The sequence below is a fragment of the Panulirus ornatus genome, chromosome 16, assembly GCF_036320965.1.
Source record: "Panulirus ornatus isolate Po-2019 chromosome 16, ASM3632096v1, whole genome shotgun sequence".
Classification (NCBI taxonomy): domain Eukaryota; kingdom Metazoa; phylum Arthropoda; class Malacostraca; order Decapoda; family Palinuridae; genus Panulirus; species Panulirus ornatus.
In genome coordinates this window covers 31281143-31308992 of record NC_092239.1, presented here as the reverse complement: position 1 = coordinate 31308992, position 27850 = coordinate 31281143, and the positions used below count along the sequence as shown (strand labels likewise).

General features: G+C 41.9%; 1 protein-coding gene across 1 annotated transcript in view; it reads left to right on the top strand.

Moving 5' to 3' along the window:
- LOC139754214 (uncharacterized) overlaps positions 1-27850 on the top strand; it is a 436361-nt gene that overhangs the window by 288040 nt on the left and 120471 nt on the right. Inside the window, exon 3 of the mRNA XM_071671468.1 lies at positions 26426-26600. The gene's annotated coding sequence lies outside the window, so the exon portion shown is untranslated. The remainder of the gene's footprint in view (positions 1-26425; positions 26601-27850) is intronic.

The window sequence follows — 27850 nt, the reverse complement described above, 5'->3', positions numbered from 1 at the left end:
CATTATATTAAATAACCTAATTTGCTAACGATTTCTCAAGTTTTATTTAACTGGTCCATTTTGTAAATTTGTCAATAGTGAGGTTTTCTAAAATGGAAATATGTTATAATTGTACTTGACATTTTAAGACAATATTTTGCGTCCTATAGAAAATTTATGTGGGTCAATTTGCATAAATTACTCACGATATTGCCTCCTGTTTCCCCAGCAAACAGTGGCTCCGGATATATCATTAGGAACTTAAAAGAGATGTGTAGTTGGAATCCCGAGCCGTATGATATAATCTGTTGATTCACTGTATGTGTGAATACGCGTATGTATGCATGCAAGCCTCACTCGTACACACACACACACACACACACACACACACACACATATATATATATATATATATATATATATATATATATATATATATATATATATATATATATATATATATATATATAAAGTCATGGTTATGTAGGCTTCTTCCCTAGCCCCCTTTGTAATAATGTCCACGGAAGTCACCATTAGGTAATGAAGGCCTGTATACACAGGATCCCTAACACGCCCTGAACTCTAGCCCAATAAATTATAATCAACTAATTACTTATAACCCATGATGATTATCGGTAGTTGCTCATGGCTCTCGAAGAGATTTGCAAACGTTGTCCTAAGGTTTTCTTGGTCACTGTTCAATAGACATCGTAGGATGGTCGTTGCGTCAGAATGATCGTTGAGCCAAGGTGGTCGCTGAGTGATCGCTGGGAGTAAGGACGACCCCATGAATGTTTACATGGGATGCTAGGGTGCTGCTGGTGTCCTCTTAGACTAAAAATTTCCATCCTTAACTGATAAATATTAGTTTATCATATACAGTCATAATGATGTCTAAAGTGTCTTCTATCTGTACATTTATCTGTCTTCCTGTATATCTATATATCTATCTATAATATTAAATCGACTGGAGATATCTTCAAAAAATTTTCAATCAACTACAGAGGGAAATGATTTGTTTCTCACCCGTGTGTTACCATCCTCACTCGTGTGTTACCATCCTCACCCGTGTGTTACCATCCTCACTCGTGTGTTACCATCCTCACCCGTGTGTTACCATCCTCACTCGTGTGTTACATCTTAGTTACTGTCCCTGCATTCATGCCGCAGTCAGGACGCCGGCCTGGCTAAACACCGTCACCTCATCCTTCTGCTCTGAACCTGGAGGTTGTAATAAGTCTTAAGTTGTTTAAAAGAAGCTTTCTACGAACAAAGGCAAGAATTTCCCACATTTCTGGCCATCTTAAGTTAAAGAGAAGTGTAGAGAAGCTGTCTGCAGCACACAGGTGTTCTCACTGACTACACACACTGAACCCATTTGCAATTCAGTGTCTGGTTGAAGACCAGGTTGACTCAGCCAGAGGATTCGAACCGGCGTCACTTGGCTGGTCACAGACCAGCCGAAGTTGCCTCCAAGACCAGCGGTTGTACTTTTACAGATAAAGTTTGAGTGTATTGCTGACAGTGCAGAGAGAGGTATGTCTGCGGGAACACAATGTTTTGTCCATTAACTTGTGCGAGGGAGTTAGACGAGACTAGTCATAAAGCATCACATACCAACATGATATTAAGCAGAGCGAGGAGGATGTTATAAATCAGACTATAGAAATTATTAAAGATGTAACAGACGTCTGGTTTGCTTACTTTGTTCTGTAAGACATCATCGAATGGTTGGCCCTAATGTCTCACCTCTCTCAGAGGACCACCTGTCATGTAATGTTTGGGACAGTTCTTTTCACATTTCTAACCATAATTCACATCCACGATTCCCTTTCAGAGGAGAGGTCGGTGTTTAGCACCATCATGTCTCATGGACCTTAAATCACGAAAGTTTTACGTCATTTGGTTCAAGATTTTGTGTTTCAGCAATCACTACTTTGTTCTGCTTCACTTGATGCTACCACAGCTTTGCAAACTTTATAACATTTCTCGACTTTGTAGATTCTTACCTCGAGGTCGTAACATCCTCTTACACTGAACGTGAGACTCGCTACTTAAGGGACTTGAACCGCAAGTAGTGGTTTAGATCCTCTTACAAAGCTAGTGAGGAAAGGGTCAAAGTGTAAGCGTTTTTCATTCGTCATGACCTGGAACAAATTATCACCCAGCCTTCTAGGACGTCACTACCCCTCACTCAGCCTTAGATTCGTTATTCACGTATGTTCCCTCTCGCTCTAGTTACACAGTCTCAACCCCAATATGTTCCTCTGATCACACTCTGCTACATGTAGAGTCTTTACTCACTGCACCTCTTCCTCCTTCAGCTTCCACCTTCAGATGTAAACTACGCCAGTTTAGCAGGACTGACTGGACTAACTTATACTTTTTTTCCTTACGAAAATCATTGCCTTTCGTCGGACAATGCTTTCGTGAGATAATCTCTCGCCTTCTGCTTCCAGGACTTTCTTGTCTTTGCTCAGAAATATGTCTACTACTTTTTGTTGATGTCCTTGGCTTCGTGTGTCCTACAGACACCATTATTGTGTCTCTCCCTAGCCAAGCTTTGTTTTTTTCTCTCTCTCATTCCACTTTCAACGATTCCGACGTTTCCTTACCTTCTGATGCGCCTCCTCCTCATCCTCAGTTCCCCATTTTCTTCGTCTGGTTCGTAGAATACAAAAGCGCTTCCTCCTTCCGACACAAGTAAGGCGTACGGTTGTGTATTTTTTGAAATAGCGAGCCATCAAAGTTGCGTCCCTGTTTCGCATTTGACTGAAACCAAAACTTTTCCCTTCATCCTGGAGACGTGTGTTGATACATCCCAAACCACGAATGGTGGTCGTTGTAACAGTTTTATTTTCATCTTTTTGTTTTGATTTCTGCTTACCCGAGGTCGTGAAAACTTGCCTCAACTCGCACCTTCCCCAACATCGCTACACTTTAGAATCCTTCACCGGCTTCTGATGACATCCATAAAAGCTCTTAGATTATTCCTCTCCTTTTATTGTATTTTCCTTTGACTTTTTATGTCTCGATTTAGAGCTCTCTCTCTCTCTCTCTCTCTCTCTCTCTCTCTCTCTCTCTCTCTCTCTCTCTCTCTCTCTCTCTCTCTCTCTCTCTCTCATTGTAACGGTGTGCTCGTTTGCACTTTAACACTGAACCACTCAGATGTTCCTTTTGAGTGAATATCAGTTATGAAACCAGTTAATCATCTCTGCGAAATGTAAGGTATAAAGGAACTACAAGTCGTATTTTGAAATCTGCATTTGTTAACTATCAGAGCTTGAAAGAAAATTAACACCATTTGCCATTAGAACCTCACCCTTTCCTGTATGATAATCAACACTTAGCTGCTTGTATCAAATAACATGCCTAAATTTATGCTTATTGATTTTCCAATCGGCCTTGAGTGTCCAAGAAATTAAGACATTAATCATTATCGTTATGTTGTCACTCATTTCGTAAAATTGTGTTAGACAGATATTGATAATAGAGCGGCGGTCATGACCTAGTCATGATTATCCATGTTGGTATTACTTGATGATAAGATCAGATATTTCATTTTCCTGTGGATTACCAGCATATAGTAGATCGCGCGCGCCACTGTGACCTCTTGCAATATATATATATATATATATATATATATATATATATATATATATATATATATATATATATATATATATAAGTATATATAAGTATATATAAGTATATATATATATATATATATATATATATATATATATATATATATATATATATATAATGTTTTCTCCCTGTATGCACTTATACAGTGTACATAACCGTCAGACGCACGACATCTCTACGATGGTGTAGACTTTGCTGACGTGGAGGGTCGTACCAAATGGTGCTTAAACCAGAGGATAAGTTGACGTGTTTGATGCAGAACACGAAGATGTGTTGGCAGCCGCTCCATCCACGAGAGTGGAACATAGTCCAGATGTGAGTGGACGAGGTGCATTGTGAAACGTTTTGCAGCTCTGGGTGTTGAGGATATACATTAAGCGCCTTAAAGCAGCCACTTTCCAGGCTGCTTTACTTCGTGAGGCTTGTACACGTTCCATCAGCGTGATGAGCGAGTCAAATTTAACTCCCACGATTTCCATATCATCACTTATCTCTTCTTACGCTTGTCTGCTCAAGAGCGAGTTCAGGGAATACTACATTATCATATGTGTTTTCTCAGTAGGATATATGTAGCCTGCCCTCGCTTGCCCAAGATGCCGCTGTATGGACAAGGCGCCGAGTGATCGTTTCCATGGTAGAAAGCTTCTCCATCCTCTCAGAAGAGTGGGGCAGAGTGTGGTCATTAACGCAGGAGGAGGCTTCAGCCACCAGGTTTAGATCATTAAAGAAGACACTCCACAACAGATGGCCTGAAACCTTTACTCTGGGGCACACTTGAACCTACTGGATGGCTTTCAAAATCTGCTCCATTAAGCGCTGTTTTAAGAGCACGGCCGTAAAATTAGTGACCAAGGAGGCATAAAATGTTTTCGCTGTTGCCATGCCCTCTGTGTTCTGCAAATCATGTCGCTTGAGGGCAAAGTCACTAGCAATGGCAGTTGCCATTAAACATATTGGAGTGGTCTAGCATCTGTCGTCAGATAGCTAGTTGAGAGGTTAAGTTCAGCTGCTGAGCGTCCATGGTTACTTCTGTGTTTTACTTTATGCAGACAATCCTCCTCAAAGAAGACTATCGTCTCCTGAGGAAGTATAATGCCCAGGTTGTCACTCAAAGAAAATGTAAGATTGTGGTTGTTTCCCCACATCTGCTCGGCTGCCTTCAATATAGACTTGGACAACATGTGCATTTCCCATAAAACTAACCATTACAGGAGCCTCTCGCCGTCTCGGGCATCTGTTGCACTTTCTCGTCAGGTATCTATCCTCTCATCTTACGTCACCTTATCTGTATCGGAATATCATTTTGATCTACTCTGTTCAGTCTCCTTGCTCGACACCATTACTGGAATTCTCAAACGTATTTCATTCCAAGTAAGGGAATGTTATTCATGTGCTCTGTTGGCAGGCATCGCTTCAAGTAGGGATTACACTCCTTCCGACTATCCTTTCATACCTCTGCCATTTCTTCCCCCACCTCTCGTCGCAACTTCGTCTCCCTTTCGGCAGTAGGAACTTGCTCTTACTTACATTTGATGTCAACATTTACCTCCCGTTTGCATCTTGGATTAAACTTGTTATTCTGACGAAACCATAGAAAACCTTTTATCGGCGGCAGAGGTTTGTTGTGAGAGGAGGTACACCTTGAGGGAAATCATAGAAGGAAACACATTCACAACATTCATAGCCTCCGTCTATGACTTCACCATACTTCCTGATCATTCTAGAGGGTAATTATGAACCTTATCATCTATTTTTTATATTAGTTTTGAGGATAACATTCTTTCCGTGGTTTTGCAAAGTATAGAAATAGTCCGACACTGAATTATGTAGTTTTTCGTGCACCAGATCTCAAGTTAAATTCATTTTATTGAATATTCAGAAAGTTTGAAGCTTGTCGTAGCTAGACTTACACGGACACTCACGTTGATCTTGCGACAGTGAGGGGCACAGGAATGGTAGTGTCGTCTGTTTGGGTGGAAGAGTTGTAGTGAGTACGACACTTGGTATTTATACATTACTATCATCTCCACTACTGGGTAACACCCCGCCCCATCATTATAGTGATAAACACCACAAATGTTTATTAATTTCACCTTACATAACACTGTCTTCAACCGACTTTCGTCACAACGTTTTATCGAGGCGTGGAACTGCAAGCACTCCACTGTTCCTCCAAGCACCTTGGTTACATCAGTATCCAGCGACGGTCTCCGAGTTCACTCTTTTGATACAACTTTACGACGGGTCCGCAGGCGATACTGTCATGGCTTGCCTCTCTCACTGAGCCATCTGTGTGCAGCCGGAGTGACCCCGGGTACAAGAGGCACTCTTGTCTCGCCAGTCGTTCACTTTGAGCCATTCATCCCTAACCTGCACCCGACTCCTCAGAGACCTCCCCAAATGATATATATATTTCCTCCCTGTTCACCTCTTCCTCCTTCGGTACGCAATATTTCTAGACATTTTTTCACTTTATGATCTGTCCAAAATATTCTTCTTCTCGGGTTCAGGAGTCGTCCAGTTTACTTTGATCAACCATGTAGACTCGAGTCGTTTTTGGTGATCGCCTCCCCGTGTGAGGCTGTGCCCCTCACCTTCAAGTGTTCACCATCAAGGGACAGTGTAGTTCAGCACTGCAGTATGGCTCCCGACCTCTCATAGCGCGAGGGAAGGAATATTGATTTATGCTAACATACGTATTTTGAATACAAACTTCATATCTTATGCACACTTCCAAAACACACTCTCCATTTCCGTTTTTCATGGCTTTACTTTATTTCTCATATTTCCTTATTCTTGTGATGTGTATGTACGAAGCCAGGTTGCTTAGGTTCCTTAAGGAAGGGAGTACTTTACTTCACCCACCCGACTGTAGTTAGAGATGATGATCCAGAAATTTGTATTATGCAGAACACTGAAAGAGATCGAGGAACTCATTGATAATGTTGTATGAAGACAACGCTTAATGTGAGGCCGGAGGACGGCGTTCTTGTAGAAGACTTGAATGAATCCATCCATCCAGCGATCGACCTGAGGGATAGGTAAGGGAGGGAGCAGTTTGCTCAGGGTAACCAACTTAGACGTAATAACATCATGGATGCAGTGTTCACTGTTTCAACACATTTGATATATTTTCATGAGATAAATGATACAATAAGGAACGAGTGATCATCATGCCATTAGATTTAGAATAAGTGCCATATATTATGGGCCTCCGTGGTGTAGCGGTCAGCCTTCCTGACATTACGTAAAGCATTCACGGTCGCCAGGGCTCGTAACACATAGATTCGAATCCTGGCTGCGGCAGTTGGTCCACAAATGGGTACCTGGCTTAGACGAGGATATATATATATATATATATATATATATATATATATATATATATATATATATATATATATATATATGTATATATACAGCGTTCAGGAGATGGGCTTATATATACAGTCGTCCATTTCGTTTCAGTTAATATTAAAGAAAAAACACAGATGGGAACCTGATGGAAACACCAGACTACAAAACAAAATGGTTTCGATAAAATTCGTCATATGATCTTAGAAATGTAAATTGGATGGAAGGCCCAGCTGTGCCCACAGTGGAAGGTGTTGTAGAAATTCTGAAATAAATTTCGAGAAACGGAAACGGAAAACATCCTGGAGCAGTAGAGAGGACATGATGGACAGTAGAAGCTTCCTTGGGAGGACAAAGGATTAGAGAAACTCGCTGGTAGAAAGCCAAATGAGAAACGACTACAAAAGATGAAAAAGAAAAATCAAATGTTCCTGGAGACAGCCATTTCATAACAATCTTCAAAGGGAATGTTGGAAGAGAATAAGAATCCGCGAGAAAACAAGCAGGAAATGAAAATTGCAAAGACATGAAAGGTGTGGCAGAGGAATTGAACAAATACTTAGGAAGCCCAGAGTGTGTCACCAGTAATAGAGGAAAACGGAGGACCTCATAGCCAACAACAAAGCTGAGGCATAATTACTGAAGAAATCCTCTACAGTTCACACAGTGGAAGACGTGACTCATGTGTCGCGCTGTACAACGTTTTCTTGGCTACTGGGGAAGTTACGTTCATGTTAAAAGATATTAATAGAGATGACAAGAAAAATGCACCAAGTCTTCCACCGGTTAACCCACGTTTCAGCACTAGAGGAAATGACAAACTTTTTATATCTATCTTTTACATGGTATGAAGTTAATGAAAGATTGTCACCATGACCTGAGGATGCTCGAGGATCGTACCATCGTGCTCAGGGATCTTCCTGTCGTACTCAAGGATCGTACTGTCGTGCTCAAGGATCTTCCTGTCGTGCTCAAGGATCGTACTGTCGTGCTCAAGGATCGTACTGTCGTGCTCAAGGATCGTACTGTCGTGCTCAGGGATCTTCCTGTCGTGCTCAAGGATCGTACTGTCGTGCTCAAGGATCGTACTGTCGTGGTCAAGGATCGTACTGTCGTACTCAAGGATCGTACTGTCGTGCTCAAGGATCGTACTGTCGTGCTCAAGGATCTTCTTGTCGTGCTCAAGGATCGTACTGTCGTGCTCAAGGATCTTCCTGTCGTGCTCAAGGATCGTACTGTCGTGCTCAAGGATCGTACTGTCGTGCTCAAGGATCTTCCTGTCGTGCTCAAGGATCGTACTGTCGTGCTCAAGGATCGTACTGTCGTGCTCAAGGATCGTACTGTCGTGCTCAGGGATCTTCCTGTCGTGCTCAAGGATCGTACTGTCGTGCTCAAGGATTGCACAAGAAGTTCAGTATCTCCAAGACACCTTGTATGGGATTCCTTCATCTTCAAGGGTGCACTTCACACGGGAGCAGGGTTAGGAGAGCTCCTTTCGAGCAGGAAAGGTAATCATCGACAATTCTATCCGTCGGTTGAGAACGACACAGCCCTGGTCGAGGTTAGCTCTTCACTGATGGTGTGACCACTTGCTGGTTGAGTTTGGGAACACCGCCTTCTGCAGTCCTCCCGCAGTCGAACTAAACAATATTTACAAACTCGGAACTTTACGACCTCAGCATCAAGTCGTCTCACTATAAGAATATCTGTCTTCACCTACATTATCTGGGTGATGCCACTACGTCATTTGTATTTTAACACATAAAGACTGATCGACATTTATCATAGGAATGGTACCAGGATTCAGATGTTCTGAGAACCACGAGTGGCAAATATGCATAATATAGCAGTACACTGGGGAAAGCCAGATAAGAAAAGACCTGATGGTTTGTGATAAGGGTATGTGATTGATGGAAGTACATGAGAGGGATGGATAAGAGAAGATCAGACGGTCTGTGTCAGGGTTATCGGCTGGTGCACAGTAATAATATCCTCAAACCCTCATCTGTATACATGGCTCTTCCCTCACCTACGCACTCTTACTGAACTGCAGTAAATGGGAATTATTTGCTAGTTGTTTCGTCCGTGGAGGGTGATATGCATCCCATGAAATACATTCCTCTGATCCAGGAGAGTTTTAATTTGTTTTTTGATGAGGTGATCCATTTGATCAAACCGGCCGCCATCTTTAATAAGTGATTGGTCAGTCCCAACCGTCCAGCCTGATTGGTCTACCCACGACGCGAGCTGTAACGAGCGTTAGTTGTTGTCAGCAGAGTTGGGGGGGGGGGGGGGGGGTGGCGGCAGATGGTTGTGGGGGAGAGAGCAATATCCCTCATCAAAGGAAAATCAGGCTCTCTCTCTCTCTCTCTCTCTCTCTCTCTCTCTCTCTCTCTCTCTCTCTCTCTCTCTCTCTCTCTCTCTCTCTCTCTGTAAGTTCCTGGACATTTCCTTAACGGGAAACGCATCACTGAGATGGCAGCGACATGAAACGTGTCTTGGTGACCCAGGGTTACGTTCACTGCAAGAGACCACATCACTTGTGATCTTACTCTCGTCTTAGGATGGCCAAACTGTTCCTCTTACCCCACACTGTCCCCCGGGGATGCACAGCAACGTAGTATATGATGTTGCAAGGCCTAACCTAACCTAACCTAACCTGGGACGTTTAACAAAAGTATTCCTTTCTAGTTAGGGCGGGCGTGAGGAGACTCAGGTATACAGGGAGAAGTGTTGTCCTTTCTTTGTTTAGCGAAATAAGAACTACTTTTGGCGAAGAGTGTTCATTACTTATTATTGCACTAAACGTTGTTACTTTATGCAAGAGCAAGGATTAATCTTATACACCCAGATAACAGTCAGTTCCAGGTTTGAGCCAGGCGAATCTTTAATAATGGATGCAAGCAAAGTAGCTTTAAGGTTGCTCTTGTTTCACATGTACGTATTTAGTCTTAAATGTCAAGTGCAGCAAGTTATATGTTGAATAAAGCAACGGCTCTACTCGAAAGACGTCAGTCTCACATTCTGTTACGAAGAAACCTTCAAATATAAACTTGTTAATAGGTATTTATTTGCTGCGTGTGTGTGTGTGTGTGTGTGTGTGTGTGTGTGTGTGTGTGTGTGTGTATTATGAATTACCTTAACTACCGCTGGATCACATCTCTATTGTGATACTTAAAGTAATTACTTTTCTTTTTTATCCAAGAGTAACTTCCTGGTGTGGTCGTAGCCTGGGTTAATCAGCATAACAGTGGATGTCTGGGTGTACTTGTTGTTCCACTCTTGGTATAAACAAGTTAGGAATACATGAACACTGGAGACAGTGAAGGTGTCCCCAACTTTGGTTCCTCAGTTCAAGTCACAAGTTCAACATTAACATTATGTCTTCGAATAACTTGCATCGTTGTCTGTATCATTCTTCACCCTGGGTTCGTCTGTTTTCTTCGCCTCGGATCATCTTGGTTTCTTCATCCCAAGCCTCCTTGGTGTCTACACCTGCAAACATACATAACGTTTTCTGTTATTACATATATTATATGTCTGATCTTTTCTGTCATTACATATACGTCTGATCTTTTCTGTCATTACATGTATGTCTGATCTTTTCTGTCATTACATGTATGTCTGATCTTTTCTAAACACGATATTTTTGTCACATGGAACTCCTCACTTTTTCAGAAGACGAATATCGTCTGGTTTGCGCTGGTCTAACAACGCTGTCATGGTCAGAGTCTTTATTAGCTTCTCTTCCCCTTTCACTCTCCAATTTCAAGTTACTAAATTTGCCCCAACATAGCCGATGCAATGTTGCTTTGCTCCTGATGAAAGTTTAATTAATACCATGCCATGGAATCCTGACGCGAAATTCTAACGATTATAGGAACCCAGTTCGGTCTCCGGAACGTTAATAGATTTTCCGGAAACACATTTGTAGTCGTTATTGTCGGAAAAGTGCCTTTGGCATTTAGGAGTTCACTCGGTCTTTCTTTAGTCACCTCTGACGAAAATAGCAGCCATGCTTGATGGAACGGAATGTTCTAGACTGTGTAAGATATCGTCTTTTCTTTATTCTTGATCGTTGTGTTCACTGCAGACCACGAAGTTGGAGAAACTCTGTTCTACCAACCTCTTCTCTTCTTCCTCTTTATCGATTATATCCTCTCGACCAATTACCCAAGTCTATCTTCAGCTCATTGCTTAATTCCGAACTCGCCCATAGCCTTTGAACTGTAATTTTCCACATTCACATTTTATGTCTCGTCCTCCTTGTTCGACCTCATCATTTGCGACCTGAGCAACGTCTCACAGTAGACTGGACATAACGCACTCAGTAGCATTCCTCCAACAGGTCCAGTTCTTTCCTAGTTTTCTTTTTCAATTCCTCATAACTTTGTTATTTACTCTTAAAGATTCAACTGTGCAGCGCCTTGACTCTTTCATTATAATTGACATTATTAATCTTTTCTAAAATCTTCGTACTACTGAAGCGATTAAATTCGTTCAAATGAAACTGGAATTTCCTTTGGGTCTCTAAGGTACGTGCCCCTTTTTGTTGTAAGAGCAGCGACACAGTGCAAACCATTATGACGAGATTATCTGAAGAACAGAAACAGTGACGTTCATAGCAAATCTGTACATTTGGAGACGATGAGACGAGGAAGCAGAAGGATGAGGAGAAAGAGAAGGAAGATAAGAGAAGTAAAGAAGAATGAGGAGGAGGACAGATGGGGAGGAGGACGCGCGTCTCCCACTGAACAAAAGGATCTGTTCGAGCGACAGACAGACAGACAGACAGGCGGGCGGCCTGTGTGCCCACGCCAAATCCCTACAATGTATCTGAATGTGCGGCGCCACGACCTAGGGTTACAAAAAACAAGCACTTACCTTTAGATTCATTGAATGATAAAAGTACAGAATTGAACCTCGGGCCAACATATCTGGTACAGTTATACAGACTGAGACGAAGGACAACATGAAACAAGATTGCGAGAGACGAATAAGAAGAATCAAAAAGGCAACTCAAAGTTTCGGGCTAACAAGGACTCCATTTCAACTTTCGACAGACCTGATAATCTTAACGAGAAATCTCTAGATCAACCTCGCCCGTCTCGTGGATGGATCAATGTCGACACATAATTGACGTCAACTGTCAAATCTTGACCCTTATGGAGAAGGTCACATTCTGCCCAGTCCCTGCAGGAGGCGCGGGAGGAGGAGGATAGCCTCTCACTGGTCAGCTTTCTGTGAATGTTTCATCAAGAAATGTTGTTATAATGCTTCAGGTACGACAATAAAGCATTTATATGTATAGCTTTGTGGTCTGTCTCGTGTTTATATATATATATATATATATATATATATATATATATATATATATATATATATATATGTATATATATGAAGCGGTCATGGAAAACCACGTAATGGATTGTAGGGATTGGCTGTGGATGGTGGGCTTTGGTTTCCGTGCATTATACATGACAGCTGGAGAGTGGATGTGAGCAAGTGGCGCCGTTGATCCTCCGTTCTTGTTGCTAGCTCACGAAGAGGGAGAACGGCCAGCAAGTATTGAAAGAGAGAACTATGTATGTAGATATAAACACTGGTGCTACCGAACTCCGCCTGGTTGTGGTGGCAACCGCGAGTGAAAAGTCACCATCGACAATGCTTACGAGGACGAACTGGGAAAGCTTTGTTAATCCTGGCGACTTTCGTCGTTATCATACATCAAGACCTGGAGATCATCACGAACAATCCATATTAACAAGTCATGTGATGGATGAGTGATGTCATCATGAGAAACTTCACAGCGGCAGCTTGGACGATCATGATGAAAATATTCAAAGTAAATGTGAATAATTTCTAATTGAATACGGTTGAGTTGCATGGCAACGAACGAAGTAAGTTGAAATAATCGAATAGGAAGAACAGTGAAAACACATAGCAGCCAGAACTGAATGAATGAAACATATAAACTGTCATGAGCGGCTGGAAGATCTCTCACTGTGTAGCCTAGATGATATATATGATAATTCATGCATGAGAACAGACTGAAGGTATCAAAGAATATCCACTGCGACTAAACACATGACAACATGGAGGGAACACAGTGTTTAAACTAACAAGAATTCCAGACAAAATCAAACAACAGTTTTCAGGAAGACGGAGACACTGTAATGGTGTCACAAAAAAAAGAGATGCTGGAGGAAGCAGTGCCCCAGACAGAACCTTGAAGATACACAAGACAGATGGCTTAAACTTGTTACGGATGAACCCAAGATAAGCAAGTGTGTAATGCGCCTTGCAGCATACAATGATGATAGTACATCACGAGCGGTACATGCGGGGAACACTACGCGCCAACCTTGCCTTATTGGCATGATGTTGTCATAGGTACTCGTGAGTAGATAGTTGTTCTCTCTCTCTCTCTCTCTCTCTCTCTCTCTCTCTCTCTCTCTCTCTCTCTCTCTCTCTCTCTCTCTCTCTCTCTCTACATCCTTTCCTACCCATACTTTCAGTACTCGAAGTATAATTTAGCAAGGTGGACCTTCCACATGAGCCCTTCCTTATTCCACCCCGAACTGCCCCTTTCCTCAAACATTCCCTTCACATGATTATCGCTCACCTCCCTTTAGCCCCTTCCCTCCCCATCTCCTTCCTCCCTCCCTCCCTCCAAAACTCGAGGCACAGAACGAAAAATCTGCCTTCATTACGTCCTAGTTTGTCCCCCTGATGAAGCTGTGGATAATTGCAAATTATTACGTGAAGAAGAGTCATTAGCCGTCGCCTGGTCCTGAATTATATATCACAGGAACGATAAGTCAGCGACCAGCCGAGCCATAGTGAGGTAAAGACAGGAAAAAAAAAAAGAATATTGTCCAAGCCCCAGGAAGGCTCCGGCTGCTGAGAAGCAGGAAGGTGCATTATTGTGGACTTGTATTGAGACGAAGCCTGTTTTTCTTGTAGTAGCAGTAGTAGTGTTGCTGGTGTCGGTGGTAACAGTATAATCAGCCTTGATGTTGATGGTAGTAGTAGTAGTAACATTAGTAACACAAGTGTCACTAGTTTTAATATTAGTAACAAAGACACTGGGAATAGTGTACACAGTAGTGGATGAAGTACTGAGATAAGAAAGATAGCAGTGCTCTTGTTGCTAACACATAACTCAGCCTGTTGTCACTGCAGCACTAACACACATATGACAGTGACCTCACTGTTAACACCGTCTCCAGCTTGATCCTCATCCACTCCTTTGCTTCCCTCGATTACTCCCGCGTTCACTGTCTCCTGCATCTTGACTCACGGATAAAACCAGTTACTTTGACAATATCGATTAAGCCCTGAACACATTGACTATAAGAATACAAAAACTTTTTCCTCATTAGTCTTGCGAATAACTGGAAATAGGGAAATTATTCATATAAATAAATGGGAAATTCGTTGAATTTTGTTTTTAACGATTTCAAAACGTCTTCGAAGAGAAAACAGACCACAGAATTGCAACTGTGATTCACTCCAACTGAAACTGAATCGCATGTGGCTGAGATCCAGGGTTACGAGCCTGCCTGAGCCCAGGGCTCGCTGTTTCAAAGTTTCGCCAGGCAAGATCACTTACGCATTCTTCAAACATATAAGTTGTAAGAAAAATTTATGATCTAGGTCGGTGATCAATTGAAAAAGAAGAGACTTCCATACTGAACTAGTATTTCAACGCAGTAATCCTTGAAGAAATTTGCTCAAGTATACCACAATGACTACATGAATTTCCTGAACAGGAAATGAAACATAAGACTCAAGGGTCGTTCACAGTAATGAAGCACTGCAATACTTCAGACGATTCATTCCATATAAGTTGCGTGGAACCCGTAGAGTTACGCGTTGACAGAGGAATGTTAGATGGGTAACGCCTGGTTTATGAAAGATACTCACGTAAGCTTATCCTGACCACTTCTGTCTGGGAATGCCGAAGGAAGTGAGTCAACAGATAACTTTTCCGATCACTAAAATATTCATCAAATTGCTTTATGTCGGGAAAATGTGGAATGTAACACCAAATATAACACGAAATGTCGAGCTAATTGTCTTCCTTCGGTTTTAACTACAACTTTAGGAACTGTTGATAATCAGAGAGAAGAAAAACTGATTTTTTTATAGGTCATTGACTTAATAACTGCATAACAAGACAGTCTTCAATAAAAGATGATGTATAACGAACTTTGTGGAGCTCTTGAGTCGTATGAATAACAACTGGAATTCAAAAATTTCCTGACACATTATATACCTAAACTTCCACAAATGCTTCTGATTAAGTGCCACACAACATGTTGTTAGGCACAATTAGATCACTGGTCTAGAGAAGACCTTAAGAATTTAAAGAGATTTAGACAAATGGGTTTAGCGGTTAGAAGCGGGAAATAGACTTCACTGTCGACAGATGCAGAGTAATGCATTTTGATAAAAAAAAAGATTGAAAATTACTATATGATTATTGTTAATCCATTATTAGAATTACAGGAAGAGGAGGATTTTGGAGTGATCACATGTGATCAATAATGAATTAAATACCGCATAGCAATGCTTAGCTGCACGTTGTATAGCCAACAGAAAGTTCTGTTTCATTGCTATAAGTATAAACTACAAAATAATGACGCTATTTATTCCTCTTACCGTTCTGGTGGTTAGATCGCTTTCCAATACGTTAATTTCTGGTCAGCAGACTTAAGCACAGGAGAGCGATTACAGAGAAACAACACAGCTACTTGTGTCACCCAGGAATAAACTTTGTGAAGAAAGACTCGGAGATTTAAGATCATCTGTGTGAAGATAATATGTGTGTAAACTGAAGAAGTGTTATAGAAGTTTTGAAAATGATGATCTTGGTAATAAAAGATAAGTTATGTGGAACATGAAGAAACATTGATCTGAAGATAAGGATATGCAGTTAAGCAGCGGTTGGGGAAGGACGGTGGGAGATGGTACTGCACACATGTTCCTTCGCCCGTCAGGTCTTGGGTTTGGAAGTCCCAGATTTCCAAGATTTAGCTTTGTTGAGCTGTATCACCTTAGCTGCGTACTCTTCAGCTTCCATGCGGATGTGCACCATGTCCCTTGAGATCCTCGAGTTATGAAACCTTTCTGTGCAGACCTACAAGTGTAAAGAGCTCCCAGTGTAATTATCTCTCTAGAACTTGAGATTCTAAGGTTTGAATCCCACTTCACCTTAACTCGGTATTCCTTGTGATCCTTGAGTTCGACCTCTGACGGCATAATCCCAAACTCCTTATTCCTACAGTTTGCTTCTATAACAAACTACTTTTTATATTTTAGTGGCACAGTTAGGTAAGGTTAGGTTGCGCACGCCCTTGGTATTCATCGTGAAGAAAGAAAAGTTCATTTGAACAAGTTACAACGTTCAGCCCCCAACATGTTCAGGTCATCGTGTCGAGAGCTGCAACAAGGAGAGAGAGAACAGCCATCACGTTATTGATGGAAACGCACTTAAAGTTTGATGATGAGTTGGTTCTCAGATTCTGACATTACTTGTTTGAGTACGTTAATGGTGGCGTGATACCGGCGGTTGACGGCTCTGTCCACGGCAGGCAGGGCTGATGGAAGCAGGGATGGTGGAGACAGGTGATGGATGGATGGTAGGGTTACAGGACGACAGAAATGGTGAAGACAGGATGATGGAGAACAGAGTTAGTAGACGAGGTAGATAGTGAAGACAAGGATGATGGAAGACACAGATGTTGAAGAAAAAGGGGTTAGAGGACAATGATGATACAGACAGGGTGATGGACAAAATTGGAGACAGGTTGATGGAGGACTGGGATGGTGGAAGACAAAAATGGTGGAGAGGAAGGACGGGTGGTGTACACTAGGGGTGTTGGGGGCAAGGGATGGTGGTGGGGGGGGATCATGGGTGGCAGGAATATTGGAGAGTCAGAATGTGTTTCCTTATGCCAGAGAGCAACAGCCACAGATGCACATAACAACTTAAGTGAACTCATATATACGCGGATGCCTTGCTTCTTCTGTAAACAGAAACTGGAAGGTAAGCCAGTAGACGTTTGTCTCACGTTGTGAAAGAAAGATTTTTGAAGAATAAAGAGATTGTACAGTAATGCGATTCCCCAGACCAAATGTACGAGAATTTTAAAGATGAGAAAAAGGAATACTCTCGGGAATATGGGATATAAACAGCGCACTGGTGAAGGTTGAATAACGTCTGGGTTCGTAAAGATAAGCTTAATGGAGTGAACCTCATCTAGAACACTGACGATTAAAGTGTCCATAAAATAAGGTAAGACGGATGGAGTCCAGCACAGCGACCACCAACCTGCCTTGCAAGGGTCGTATGTAGCCTGTAGGAAGACCCGGTGCGGCCCTTAGTCCTGTGAGCATAATTCAGTGACCGTGTGATTAGCTGTAGATATGACTGACACAGACAGAGTCACTAAGATAAGGATCAGCTGTAGATTGTGAGGAATTTCCGGTGTGATGTGTCATAACTTTGTCCGCTGAATCAAGAAGACGACAAGAACATTGTTATACATCTATTATATCCCTGGAAATGGGGTACATTTTGGCTCTAGGGAAAATCTAGGTGACGGTTTTATAGGTCCATTTCTATATTTTCTTTCCCTTTGTTTTACATTATTTGTCCCAATATTTTTCCCTGTTCATATGAAGTCATTTTAATTTTCCTAAAATTTGCTTAAGAATTGTAAATTCCGATGGAGTAGAAGTGGTTCACTGAGTGATGCAAATAGTTTTGATATGATTTTCTGAAGTTGATATCGTTGCAGACCGCAAGTGCATTTTGTGATAAATTTTGGATATGTTATTGGAAGTTGTTAGGGAGATTTTAACCTTAACAACAACCCTTGGTGAAGTGGCAGGTCAAGGGTTGGCAGCGGTGAACCTTGGACAACCTGTGGAGTATGTGAACTTAGGACTGGCCTCGAAGGTCAACTTTAAGTTCCAGATTCCATCGGCATGATGGTGGAGGTGAGGCCAGATGACGCCTGGAATCCAGACCATCCGTAATGAAGATTCCGGAGAGGAAGACTACGTCTAATATTCCTCTCACTGACATTCTCACGACTGATGTACTCGTATTACTTCCCTAAAACATTTTCCTTCACCGGTGCTTAGCTCCTAGGATTGTAAGCTAACTGGAATCACATTTACGGCAGCACATGACTTTTCCAGAGCAACGTGGCTGTCTGGCTTCCCCTCTGTGTACCCAACATCACTGTCCACAAAGTCCCTACATTCTCCACCACAGGGCCAACACCAGTGCCACTGTCGTCCCTGGTTAGTGCTATCCATCCTATTCATATCTGTCTTCATCTCTTGTTTTACCCGTCCAACATCCAGCATTGCTAGCCATTGTCTTTGCATCCACCATTCGTGTCCTCAGCTGCTGCTGTTCTCACTATCTCTACCCTCAGCTACCGCTATTCTCTCCATTCTTGCCCTCACCTACTGCTGGTCTACTGCTACAAGTACCTACGATCGTTAGTGAGTAACACTTTAGTTAACAAGTATACTTCCTGTAGCACAGAGGTACTCGTTGCCTCAAGACGATGAAAAGGAAAACACTGACGCATAAGAAGAATGATCATTACATAATTATTAAATATATTCATTATAGGACATTGTTTGTATTTCAGAAACTTGAATGCAAATGTTTAGAAGAGAGGGAGTGTGTGTGTGTGTGTGTATGTGTGTGTGTGTGTGTGTGTGTGTGTGTGTGTGTGTCTGTGTGTGTGTGTCTGTGTGTGTGTGTGCAAAAGGATAAGAAAGAGAAATGTTAGAGAGAATGGAGGAGAGACGGGAAAGAAAAAGAAGCAGCGAGCTAGGAATAGGAGGAGAAAGAAAGAATGAGGTGGAAGCGAGAGACAAACGAGAGAGAGAGAGAGAGAGAGAGAGAGAGAGAGAGAGAGAGAGAGAGAGAGAGAGAGAGAGAGAGTTCTCGGGAAGGTGCGCGTGTGTTTGTGAAAGTTTAGCTGTGGAACACTTAGGAGTCTTCAGGTATGCAAATTCACTTACAAGGAATCCTTTTGAGGAAGAACTTTGTCGAGTTGCAGAAAGAAAATCCTTCTCCATCCAGAACCAATTTCAACACAGTTGAGTTGGTCCCCAGTCCCCCAGACTTTCTCCAACAAAGACTCGTCGACCCTCCCTTCCCAGACCTTCAGCAAGGACTCTCCTACCTTCCCTACCCAAGACCTTCTCCAAAAAAAGACTCTCCGACCTTCCCTACCCAAGACCTTCAACAAAGACTCCTGGATCCTTCCTTCCCCTAAACATCCCCAATAGAAGCTCTGCAACTCTTCTCCCTCCATCAAGAAGCTTTTGTGGATAACAGGATTCCCATTAACATTGTCTTTTTATGGCAAAGATTCCAGTCAAGGACAGATATCCTCATCGAAAAAAGGGATTAAAACGAGGAAGATAATAGTCCACAAGTTTTTAGAACTGAGAAAATAAAAAAGAAAAATAGGTTGAGAAAAGACTGAAAGACAAGAAGTTAAATAAAAGAGGAAATGAGTTGTTTAATGTGCGTAAGGAAAGACGTTGACTCTACCCAAGTGTCTTAGTTTGTGTGGAACAAAGGCTGTGCAAAGATGATTCCAGGTCCCTCCTCAGGCTCTTCTGTCTGTACATATGTTCCTGAACAACAGAAGTCTCATCCTCCTCACATACACACGCCCTCCTTTCACACTAACAGCATTTCCAAAAACCAATATGTACAGTTAGCAGGAGCCTCACTACCACTTGGGAATAGTTATGAATTCTAGTACCATTAGATACTTGGAATTTAACCGTACGTAAAACTTAAAGATAATTCCACCTGTAGCTGTTAAACGTAATTCAGATGCTTTTGGTATTTTCCGAACGCTATTTTCTGCCGTTTTTGATCGTCACGTGTTCCATAGAACACCCTTCTGATTTGTAATGTTCGCATCATAATGTCTAGATTATCCTGTGACTGATAGTCTGTAACTTGATCTATCATTAGAAGAGTAAATACAGTACAAATTCACGTCTGAAATGATAACAATAGGTGTATGACTTGGAGAAAAATGTAAGTGTTTTATTTATATTTTGTGAGAGAATGGCAATATGATTGATAGGTGCAGTAATCTTTATTACTCTTAAAACATTGTGATGCCGTCATCCTACACTCGTATCATGAGCTAACATCAAAGATTAGTATTTGTTCTGATCGTATGCGGTGTGGAAAGTTTGCTTATAACACATCAGCTGTGTATCATGTCCGATCCCAGAAGTTTTATATTGCTTTCTGTCCCTTTCCTTCCTCCGAGGTCTGAGGATGTGGCCCACATGACCCTCACTCCCTCTGACAGGATAAAGCCTCTTCGTAAAGTGTGTCTGTAATATCCCAGAGCAGGATGCAGACTGCTCAACCCTGGGTTCTTTATGAGGACGCGACAGACACTTTAAGTCAGATTCCAATAACAGAACATAATCAGAGTTTCAAGGATCACATTCCATCTGTCAGAGAGACAATGACGAACATCCTCAACGTAGCAGAGCAACTTTTTGTCTGCTCTGATGATACGTAGTGGGAACCTATATGCTTTCGCTGACACCAACTCCACGTTGTAGAAATACGGAAAATGCTAATAAAAAAAAGGCATAAACATTTACAGAAACTATTGAGAAGAGTTTAAACAGTTGTTTAAACAAAATATGGATCATTATATTTGCATTGGGAGGGTACAGTCATTACAACTTAAAAAAAAAAACTATTTTTGAATACGTGTTGGTGGTAACCTTACAGTAATCGTATCTAATGTTGTAATCCTTAATTCACTCCTTGTCTTCGTTTACAGACCAGTGAGTCTTTATTTAAGGCGAATTAACAGATACTCTCACTGAACCAAGGTAATCCTCTTGAATTTTCCATTTCGGCCATTGTCTTGCGTTCCCTGTGTATAATTCCAGACCAGAGTACAGCTCACATATCAACTGTGAAATATTCATGTGTACACACAGTCGTCATGTGGCGAGTATACCCATTCCGTAGACACCATCTCAGAACAGAAGGTTCCACTTTGCTCAGTCGAGTGTTACGTCATTGCAGGCAAAAATGGTATGAATGTTTAATGGTTTGTCTGTTTTCAGTTCTGTTGGTTAGTTCGGAAGTTCTCGTACAGGTCAGAGTTCTGGAAGCCTGTATTCTGACGATGTACTGAAAAACAATGATGCTTTAATTCCCAAAATCCAGTAACAATTACACTCCTATATACAAACATGACCCACTGGGCTTATAGTGTACAGGATTGTCCCTAATATTGTGTTAAGCTTCAGACAATATAATCCACATCACTCCATAGTTCTAAATGTCCAAATAATTTTTCTTTCAATTATTTGTATTTGATATGAATATGAGTAAGTTTTGTGATTGTCGCTTGGGTAAAAGTGAGGTCATTAGAGAGCATTGTGCTTTAATTCTCTGTTGGCACGTTCTATATATATATATATATATATATATATATATATATATATATATATATATATATATATATATATATATATATATTTTTTTTTTTTTTTTTTTATACTTTGTCGCTGTCTCCCGCGTTTGCGAGGTAGCGCAAGGAAACAGACGAAAGAAATGGCCCAACCCCCCCCATACACATGTACATACACACGTCCACACACGCAAATATACATACCTACACAGCCTTCCATGGTTTACCCCAGACGCTTCACGTGCCTTGATTCAATCCACTGACAGCACGTCAACCCCTGTATACCACATCGCTCCAATTCACTCTATTCCTTGCCCTCCTTTCACCCTCCTGCATGTTCAGGCCCCGATCACACAAAATCCTTTTCACTCCATCTTTCCACCTCCAATTTGGTCTCCCTCTTCTCCTCGTTCCCTCCACCTCCGACACATATATCCTCTTGGTCAATCTTTCCTCACTCATTCTCTCCATGTGCCCAAACCATTTCAAAACACCCTCTTCTGCTCTCTCAACCACGCTCTTTTTATTTCCACACATCTCTCTTACCCTTACGTTACTTACTCGATCAAACCACCTCACACCACACATTGTCCTCAAACATCTCATTTCCAGCACATCCATCCTCCTGCGCACAACTCTATCCATAGCCCACGCCTCGCAACCATACAACATTGTTGGAACTACTATTCCTTCAAACATACCCATTTTTGCTTTCCGGGATAATGTTCTCGACTTCCACACATTTTTCAAGGCTCCCAAAATTTTCGCCCCCTCCCCCACCCTATGATCCACTTCCGCTTCCATGGTTCCATCCGCTGACAGATCCACTCCCAGATATCTAAAACACTTCACTTCCTCCAGCCTCTCACCATTCAAACTCACCTCCCAATTGACTTGACCCTCAACCCTACTGTACCTAATAACCTTGCTCTTATTGACATTTACTCTTAACTTTCTTCTTCCACACACTTTACCAAACTCCGTCACCAGCTTCTGCAGTTTCTCACATGAATCCGCCACCAGCGCTGTATCATCAGCGAACAACAACTGACTCACTTCCCAAGCTCTCTCATCCCCAACAGACTTCATACTTGCCCCTCTTTCCAAAACTCTTGCATTTACCTCCCTAACAACCCCATCCATAAACATATATATATATATATATATATATATATATATATATATATATATATATATATATATATATATATATATATATATATATATATATGAGACAAAATAGAATAGAGTGGGAGAGAAATAGTTAGTGAGACACGGGAAGTGACCGAGCGAAAGATGATATATCATTTATGCAGTGAAATGAAATTGAATTTACGTAGCCTTCCCAGGTTATCAGCTGAGAGCAGCGACGTGAGCCACGTCAGTAGCAACTTATCCGCCGGCGTCGTGTACCCTGGTGCGGTGGTTAGCGTCGCTGACCATAATTCACGCACGGGCCCGCCCGGAATCGAATCGTAGGCGCGGTAGTCGACCCACAGCCCTCCCAGCTGATCGTCCTGTCATAGAGGCAGATCTGTAAATGGGTGTCTAGCTTAGGCTTTGGCTGTGTATATGGCTATACAACACGAGTGTCAGGCTCTCTTCTCGTGTGACATGTTCGTAGTAGTCATACAGTTAACTCTCCGCCATCCTTGAGCCCCATTCATTCGAAGTCATCCAGGATCACATTGTTGTTCCTCACTGTTCCCCAAGGTCTCCCCAGCCCCCTCCATCTGAAGTGGCCCCGTCCGTCCGCTGCGTCAGACCCTCTTCCTCTCCCCGTACTCCCTGAGCCTTGACTCAGCCAGCGATGGAGGAAGAGTCGGTGGTGCGTTGCCGAGGAGACATCTTACTCTTTCAGAGATCATTTACTTTTTTCTTCCACGCCGCACGCCGTCTCTACAATAGGAGTTGATTTAGCGCCAGGCTCCTGGGTTCCATGATCACGTCCTGTTTTAAAAAATAGACGCATCCGAGTAGAACTTGGCCCGGAATTTCCGGCCATATACCCAGAGGACATCACCGTCTCCATCGCCACCTTCCTTATTGCTAAGGTTAATCTAGATACCTGTGTTTGATGCTCGGTAATGTCTGCTTTTGAGACCTCGAGACAACGGGACAAGTCCTCCAGTCAACAGCTTCCGATACGGGATCAATAGCTGATCAAGCAAAAAGCGAACATAGGCGCCAAAGACCACCGCCTCAGTGAGCGGCGATCAATTTTTGTTCTTTGTACTGTGACGTCGAGGAGCATCTGGTGAAGGTGTCAGAGCAGACGTCGCCCAGATCCTACTGGTATACAACGCAGCTATTGTTTGCTGAGCATTTCGTTTGTTACTAAAAATGATATCTCATGAAAGGGGAAGTGTCGAGTAATTATCATTGTTCAGAGTAACACTTAACATCACTGGAGGAGGAGAGAAACGATAACAATTTTACAAGTTCGATTCGAAGCAGTTCCAACCGAGTCTCACATCGTCAGATCCGAATCGCTTGGGACGCTGGGCGAGCCAGGCGGTCAAGACAGACACTTGGCCTGGCCTCCGGCTCTTGTGGCTGGATGAAGCAGTGTGGGAGGGAGGCTTACCCTGACGGTGTAGTGTGTTGTGTGTTTGTGTATACCAGGAGAGGCAACAGAGGTCGCCACACCAACACCGTCTACGGTATGTCATCTTCTGTCTCAAATGCCATTTCAGGAATAACCTCTGACACCAGCTATGTCAGTAGTATATATGATTACGAGCTGCATGGATTTATGGATCTTATCCTCCCTCTCATTACAAGTTAACAGTTAACTGGTGAAGGTTCTTTACCCTTGTGTAAGGAGATCAGTAACTCAGGTTCCTCCGAACACATAATAGCAGGTCTTGACATGCGATCATTGTTCAGGACTATTACAATGAAGAAAACGATCGACTTTTGTAGCGAAAACCTTTTTGATGGTTCTGACTTAACTGCCTTGGCTGCACGCAGGTGACAGACTTACTGGGGTTATCAGTGAACAACGGCCTTTTCAATTTCAACAGCCCTAAACGCAAATCGAGAGACTGCCATCATAAACTTAAACAGCTTAACGACTGCTCTGCAGAAATTTCGATCATTTATCTATAAATGCGAGACGGATGGAACACTTCTCGTTGTTGAATCCCTTAACCAATTTATTTTGTTTATAGATCATGTGAACCGAGCTTGCGAATATAGATAGATATCTGACTTCGTAGCAATCAAAAATTTCCCATTATTAGACTAATAACGCGACTCATTACTTCACTCCAGACTCCACTCCATAAGAAACCAAGTTTACTGTATTATACATGATATTCTTCTCATATATATATATATATATATATATATATATATATATATATATATATATATATATATATATATATATATTAATGAATTTTGGAAAATACGATCAGTGACCTTCACTTGGAACACTGTAATATGAAACAGTAAACCAATTCTGTCGACAACAAATGTGAAGCTTCGACTCCAGATAGTGAGAGAGCCTGGCGAGACATCTGGTAGTGTACATATCCGAAATGAAAAAAATATTGCGTCATTTTCTATAAAGGCAACCCTTCAAACCCTTAACACTGATGAATACCACCATCTTCTCATTCATAATTGCTGCTTCACCGTACCTTCCAAAACAGGTTCATAACTTCTGAATAGAATAATTTTCAATTTCCTAGAGAGACGTGGAGGGACTAGCCGGAGGTAACGTGATGGTTACGTAAGGTTCATTGGTTCGAATATTAGGTAGATTTTTCGAAGCGTTGCTCAGATATTCATAATTTTCAGGTTTTCGTTTTCCATTTTATTCGGAAACTTACTGTAAAATGTTGTCATTCAGAGTTTTTATTCATCTGATTTTCAGATTCGTTCTTTTTGACCCAACATATTGCCAGATCCTCGTAACTGTTGTTCAGGCAGCGTAGATCCCATGCACAAATCTGTTTCTCATGATATATGTCACTATCAAACATAATCAACACTTTCCCATATGACAGGTAAACATCTGTTCTTTATCTGCTTCTTTCATATGTTGACCAATTATTCAACAAGCCAGTTTAGTCTTTAGCCTCATCACTTTTACGATCTTTTTAATTCTATTTTGAGCATAAAACTTTTCATATGCATTTACGGCTCGCCTGGCAGCTAACCAACAGCTGGACTGAAGTCAGTCCAGCTGTTCATCATCCCATTGTGGTTAGTCGATAAAACTGGGTACTTAGCTCAGGCTAAGATATATATATATATATATTGACAGATAGATAGATAGATCGTAAATCTTATGGCCTTGATTAGGGTATACAATAGCCCGTTCCGCCTTAGTTATCATAATATTATTGGTTTTGTACACCAGTGATAACAACTATAACGCAAGTTATTCTGTAGTTATCCAGTATGATAGTGACGGTCTCCTGCCACATACACTTACACACGTGTTGAAAAGCACAATTGCTTTTATAACCTGAAGTGTGTTCAGGTGGATAGGCCCATTACCCTAACGTTAATTCTCAACATATCCGGATTATCTGCATCGTTCTGCAGACTGTGACACTGTTCACTACGGCATTTAGTAGATTCATGGAAGTGGTGAGAGATATGGCCAGGTTAGCTTTTACGTTATCATTATGACGTACGTCATCCCATATTTCGTTATAGATAGCTGATCATTCGTTGGCTAATGATGACTAGTGCTCTACTTGATAAAGCTGTTGCCCAGTTCTCTTTTTTTTTCAGTTCTGAAGCTGACGTCATTTCAGGACAATGATAAGGTGGAGAGAGAGAGAGAGAGAGAGAGAGAGAGAGAGAGAGAGAGAGAGAGAGAGAGAGAGAGTCTACAACATCGATAGTTAAGTAGTGTAACTCTAGTGCGTTTCCATTTGATCAAATTTATAACTGATGAAAATATTTGTTACCCGCAGGTGCCCACTGGTGTCAGAAGCTCCGTCAGGTGAACGGTTGGTCGACAGGAAGCAGACTAAACCCTTCACTCAGTACCTCATAGGAAAGGCCTCTCCTCATCAGCTCCATCTCCGCATCTGTTTAACAACATCTGGATGAGAAGAAGACACCTCAACACATTTACTGATGTTAAAGGTAAGATTATACAGATGATGTCACTTGCACAAATGTTTTGTTGTGATTTCCATGGAAGCACTAGCGGTAAGCATCATCAATACAGTCAGAAACCTTACAGTTATGAACTACATTACATCCCACATTATGAGGTCTGAAGTACCATAGTTATCCCCTGAGATAGTCGGCAGACAGATAAGAACTCAGAATCCCCATAGGGTCAGACATCCCAGTGGTCCATTTTCCAGTAACTTTACTATATTGGTGTGATACAGCAGTCTTCTTATGAAGGTTTGTAAGTCGTTTTGAGCAATACCGAAACATTTCGAGTATTACATCTCCTGAGAAGCCTCAGAAACACAGTGAAATTACCGAACTGAGTAAAAAATCTGCGGATATCTTGAGAAGTCTCTCTGGTGGCTCTGCTGAAAGCATTGGCTTTTATACCCGACAGGAAGTGTCACTATGTGCCTGACCACCTTGTTTATGTGTGGGTTAACTGTCATGATAAAGAGAAGATGACAGTGTCATGATGGTTTGTGGTTGTTGCAGATGACGATCAGGACAAACTAGTTTACATCAGTTGTTGATGTCCCGTGTGAGAGACAACGTTGTACACACGTGACCACCCGACCTTGCTGCTTTTGTTGACCCATGACCTTGATTGCTTAATGAATATTACTGTTGTTATTGCTGCCACACTGCAGCTTGCCTGATGTTGCCCCGTGTCTGTGGTTGATTCTGCACGACTCAGGAATACTGGCGAGATAGGAGGGTCACTCTCTCTCTCTCTCTCTCTCTCTCTCTCTCTCTCTCTCTCTCTCTCTCTCTCTCTCTCTCTCTCTCTCTCTCTCCTCCGTTGTGTAAATACGTTTGTGGTATTCTCATGGAAGGAAGAATATCTCTGCGTAAAGATTTCGTATTGTTACGGCCCAAGACATCATCATAACTGACATTCATTACTTTCTGACCTGAACTTTTATCATCTTCCCAAGTTTCCTCCAATTTCTATACAATCTGGATGGGAGGGACAGTTTAAGACCAGCGTTATCTGGATGGGAGGGACAGTTTAAGATCAGCGTTATTTGGATGGGAGGGACAGTTTAAGACCAGCGTTATCTGGATGGGAGGGACAGTTTAAGACCAGCGTTATCTGGATGGGAGGGACAGTTTAAGATCAGCGTTATCTGGACGGGAGGGACAGTTTAAGACCAGCGTTATCTGGATGGGAGGGACAGTTTAAGACCAGCGTTATCTGGATGGGAGGGACA